General features: G+C 37.5%; 1 long non-coding RNA gene across 1 annotated transcript; it reads left to right on the plus strand.

Moving 5' to 3' along the window:
• Positions 1–3,631: 3,631 nt before the first annotated feature.
• Positions 3,632–4,929, plus strand: LOC131224097 (uncharacterized). Its single transcript, XR_009160826.1, has 2 exons — positions 3,632–3,888; positions 4,568–4,929. It is a non-coding gene; the product is annotated as an uncharacterized LOC131224097 (long non-coding RNA).
• Positions 4,930–5,257: the final 328 nt, after the last annotated feature.

The following is a 5,257-nucleotide window of genomic DNA, read 5'->3' on the forward strand; positions in this document are numbered from 1 at the left end:
GGGCCTCTTGTGAGGCACATCAATTGACCCAAAATACAAGGTGGCGCAAAAAGGGCTTGTCTTATAATTATAATGAAAAGTTTATACTAGGATACCAATATAAAACACAATAATTACTTTTGCTAGAGGGAAATAAAGAGACCAAAATTATTTTCAAAGAGGAAAAAGAAAATACTTCTTTGATCAATCGAGATTCTTTTACAGTAACTTTTCAGTACTAGATCATCTTTTACAGTAACTTTTCAATACTAGGTGTGATATATTAAGGTCCATCAGTCAACTTGTGAGCCAAACAATTTGGGTCAATAGAGTGAACTTAGTAACCTCACTTAAGATCTAAAATAAATTGTTATATTTAAATTTTGAGTTTGAAATAATAGCCCAATCATCAAGAGAGTAGTTGGCATTGATTGCATGGAGTTGAAAATTTAACTTTGAGATTGAATGTGAATTTTGAATTTGAATATTGGTGATGGTACGTAGGGAGTATATTGGCTTTGATTGTAAGCGATGCCACAATTATTTATGTAATTCTTTGTAATTAATAAAAACATGAGAAAAAATTTTTAATTATCTTTTGCTTGATTGTAAGGAAAAGACGGTTTATCTTCAAATAAAGACTATGTATCTCAATCATCTCAGTACATTCGTACCACTGACATTCTCATTTGGAGCATCTTTATGAATGAAAATGCACTCTAGCATATTTACATTAGCCACACCCTGATCCATGGCTAAAGTGGTAGCTGAGTGAAAGATACCTCGTTTCAACACTGAGGTCCTGGTAACAACATGCAGGTATCTTTTCATGACAAAGTTTACAACAAATGATAAGATAACAAAATATATATATATATATATATATATATATATATATATATATATATATCTATATCTATATATATAACGAAACCCGTCTCACTGTGCTAGTTCGTACGTACTACGTACGAACTTTTTTGAGAACCCATCATATGTGATGTGGATCCAAAATCTGAACCGTTCATGTGAAGCAGCACCTCCTGAAACCCCCCGGGCCCAAGTTTTACTTTGATCTAAAACTTTGATGGGCCATGAAAAATGAAAACAGTTTCCTCCCTTGATTTGCATTTCTCTTTGCTATGGCCCACTAGAATATTAGATCGGGGTGAAAATTTGTCACATGGGGTTTTATGGGATTCCGCATCACATGGACCGTTCAGATTAGACACCCATGGCACGTGTGCAAAGGTGCGCACGTGCGTAGGTGCGCAGGGGAGCATGACTCTATATATATATATATATATATATATATATATATATATATATATATATATATATATATATATATAGGGAAAAGGTACTATGCACTCGACCTCACGAGTCCGTCCCATGAGGTCGAGCTGTGTGGGCCCCACCGTGATGCGTTTCGAACATCTACCCCATCAGTCAGATGCACCATTCCATCGTGGGCCTAGCTCTCAAAAATCAAGTCAATACGTGACTATTGTGGGCCACACCACATATAGAAGTGGGGAGGGGCTGTGCACCATTAAAACATTCATAATTAGTTTTTGGGCCCACCGAGATGTGGTTTGCAAATCCAGTCCATCCATTATGTGTGTCCCACTTGGATGAGTGTCAGACCAAGTTTCAGCAGTATTCAAAACTCAGGTGGGCCCCACCAAGTGCTTTTATATGTTTTAACGGTGTTTCACATGATTTTAGATGGTATGGCCCACTTGAGTTCCGTATACGGCTGATTTTTGGGGTGTCCCATAATTTAGAGGGTACCCATCAAATGCACGGTGTTGATGGTCAACACACATCACGGTGGGGCCCACACGTGAGGTCAAGGGACTCGTGAGGTCGAGCACATAGTACCTTTTCCCACACACACACACACACACACACACACACACACACACATATATATATATATATATATATATATATATATATATATATATATATATATATATATATAAAAGCCTATTGACATATTCTTTCTTGAAGCTCTATAGAATTTGAGAATTTTGATGTTAATTTCAAATTTTTGAAGTAAATTTGGAACATATTCTTTCTTGAAGCTCTATAGAATTTGAGAATTTTGATGTTAATTTCAAATTTTTGAAGTAAATTTGGAAGAGATTTTTGTGAGGCTTCCAAGCACACACTTCAAGTTGTGGATGGGCAATATGTTCCAATGCAATAGAGTGCAATCAATTTCCTCCCTGATTTCTTGGACCTCTATCTCCCACATGTTTTGAGACTTCCTTAATCTTTTAGATGGCTAGCGTCTCAACCAAAACGATCGAATGCCTCATCGGAATTTCTAATTTGCGAAATTGTTGCACAGTACCCAAGAGCACTACCAGATAGCATTTGAGCAATGTAACACAGAACTTGCAGTGTACTACTCAGAACCACACCGACGCAGTCTTGGCGCTGGTATAGCTGGGAATAGCAATACGCCCCTCAAAAGCAGCAATGCATAAAGAAAGTCAGGGCACAGATCCACTTGACGCATGAAGGCCTTGCCACGTCTTGTCCAATTGGCAGGTTCAACGTGTGCTAGTGGGCAATCCAACAACCCGTGATGTATAGCAGGTTGCAGAAAGTTTCACGGCCAAGATAGATCAGAAAAGGGCCGGTCAATAATAGAACTGATCCGGACCATCAGACCTTAATTAAATCGGGCGTATCTTACAATCCGGAATGAGTTATTGGACATAAAATATATGTTTTTGGGGTAAAATGAGCTACTTTAGCCACCCATTGCGCAAGTCGAATTTGCAAAATACCATCAGATCGACGGTTGTTTCCTTATTTTAATTCTGTTTTTACTATAAATAGTAAGTTTTAGTTTGACTATAACTCTTTATCCGTTGGGCTTTAGGATTTGTGCCCAACGCGAAAAATGCCTGGTGAAGCCAAATAGGACATTATTTTTAGCCAAAAACCTTGTGCACTAGTCGACATCACAACCTAGTAAGTTGCGAATTCTAGGAGTTTTAGTTGTAGTATGATTCTGAAATTTCTCTCATTGCTTGGTATCCCTATTTAAAGGGTTGTGAACCCATTTATTTCTATTTTCTTTGCTTTTTTCTTGTGGATTCGAGAACACTACCAAATAAAGAGGCAAAGGATTCAAACCACGTTACTTTTTTGCTATGGATATAAACCTTAGCTATGATTGCTACGGTTTTAATCCGTAGCTAAAAAGTTGATACACCATTAATAATTAATAGTGTTGTAAGGGGATCTATGAGGCCTAAAAAAAAACTATATGTTCTATCTAAGCCATCTATATATTTGTAAATATTACTTTAGAGGATGGAAAAAAAATCAACTAGATCGAAGGCTTAAGTGGACCACACGGTAGGAAACATTAATATTAAATTACAGTTGCTTCTTATGGTGTGGTCCACTTGAGCTTTCAATATACTTGAAATTTGGTGTCTTAAAGTAAAATAATTTATGAAAATTATGGATTGAAATGGATTAATGAAATACATAATGGTGGGCCCCACGGAGCCCCTGATCGAACCGTCTACATCCGTCTGTCGGAAGACCCCCAAATTTGGGCGCGCGCTCAAAACAGAGCCGTGCCCAAACATGGTATTTCACTCTCTCTCTCTCTCTCTCTCTCTCTCTCCCCTAATCAAAGCTTTCCCTAAGCTCTTCTTTCCTAATCCTCTCTCTCCCTCCCGATCTCTGCTCCATCTCTCTCGTTCTCCTCCCTCTCTCTCCAATGCATCAACCGTGAATGCCCTGCGAGGTGATTTTTTTCAAAGGGGGTTCGTGATCCCAACCCAGTTCCTCAACCTCCCGATTTTCGTCTCCCTCCTGAAGAAAGCAGAAGAGGAGTTCGGATTTCAGACGTGCGGTGGCCTGGTTTTGCCCTGCAAGGTAGGTTTTTTCAAGGGGGTTTTGAAGATTCTCGAGAAGGATGAGCAGAGATTCCATGGAGTAGAACTGGAAGAGGTTTTTAAGACTTTTTCTGAGGTTAGTTTTGATCCTTGCAAGGAAACGATGGGATCTTACCATGGCTTCATGCCCCTGTTGCAAAAGACTAGGGTTTGATGGTTTTGGATGGGTTTTTGCTATTTTTTTTAGGTCCTTGGGTTTTTTTCCTTTTTAGAAAAAAGAAGGGGTCTTTTTGTAAAGAGAAAAAGGGAGTCTTTTAGATGCAATGCGAGGGGGTTTAGGATTTTTCCTTTCCCTCTTTTTTCCATCCATGAAGCCAATGTTTGGGGGTTTCAATGAGATATTGATTAGCTTTTCTAATAATTAAAAAAAAAATTTAAAAATCATCCCATTTTCAAAAGCACTAGCATTTTCTCTCTCTCACAATCTCAATGGATTTGGAAAGGTGAGTGATTTCTTCTTTTCTTTTTTTATTGATTTCCTTATGTTTTGCGGATCTTCTCCAATTCTCGACCGAATATCTCAATTATCAGTGAAGAAATGGGATTTTGATTTTGGAAAGGTCAGTGACGAAAGGTTCCTTTATGGTCTTAATATGATGTGCATTTTGTTTCCATTTTCTGTAGTAATTAAGCTGGTTTCTTTTGTGTTTCACCTGCAGATTTTTTTCGATAGATGAACACCTTACTTGCTATTATGGATTCCCAAGATGCCGTGGGGTTGTCAATGACATTGAAGCAGAGGAACCTGCCATCTGACTATACCTTTTGTTGATATTGTAGGAGAATAAATTAGAGATGGTTTTGCATATCTATTCTTGAACTTGAAATACAAACATACGGCTTCTATTGCTGCAGGAAACCATAGGATTCCAGTCATTGTTGTTGGGCATCGTTTTGGGAATGCAAATGGCATGTCTCCTCATGCACAATAATTGATTAAACTCTAGTTTAGACTATTTACATGTTTGTAGTAGCAAAGTGAATGCGTGTATGCAGGTCTTTAGAAATTTTATTATACTTTCTTTTTTTTGTCATTCTGTTTTAGCTTTGCTATTTACAAGGCATTGTATAAAACTTCAGGATCTATTCCTATTTCTCTACTTTCTAGTTGCAGTAAAAAAGAGTTGGCAAGGTTCATTTCCTCTCTCCATGTGCACGTTGCCTCTCTTCTTCAACATATGGTTGGATCAGTTGGTACGTTCAAAATTTTAAATTTATTGGAATTTTTTTTTCCTTATATGCACCTATTTAATACTTATCTTTTTTGTAGATTTTAATTGCATTCATGTTGTTTTAAGAGTAGTGTTTCTTGTTTACAGATTTTACATTCCCATTTGTAGTTGTGCAAG

This window comes from Magnolia sinica, chromosome 13 (assembly GCF_029962835.1).
Source record: "Magnolia sinica isolate HGM2019 chromosome 13, MsV1, whole genome shotgun sequence".
Classification (NCBI taxonomy): domain Eukaryota; kingdom Viridiplantae; phylum Streptophyta; class Magnoliopsida; order Magnoliales; family Magnoliaceae; genus Magnolia; species Magnolia sinica.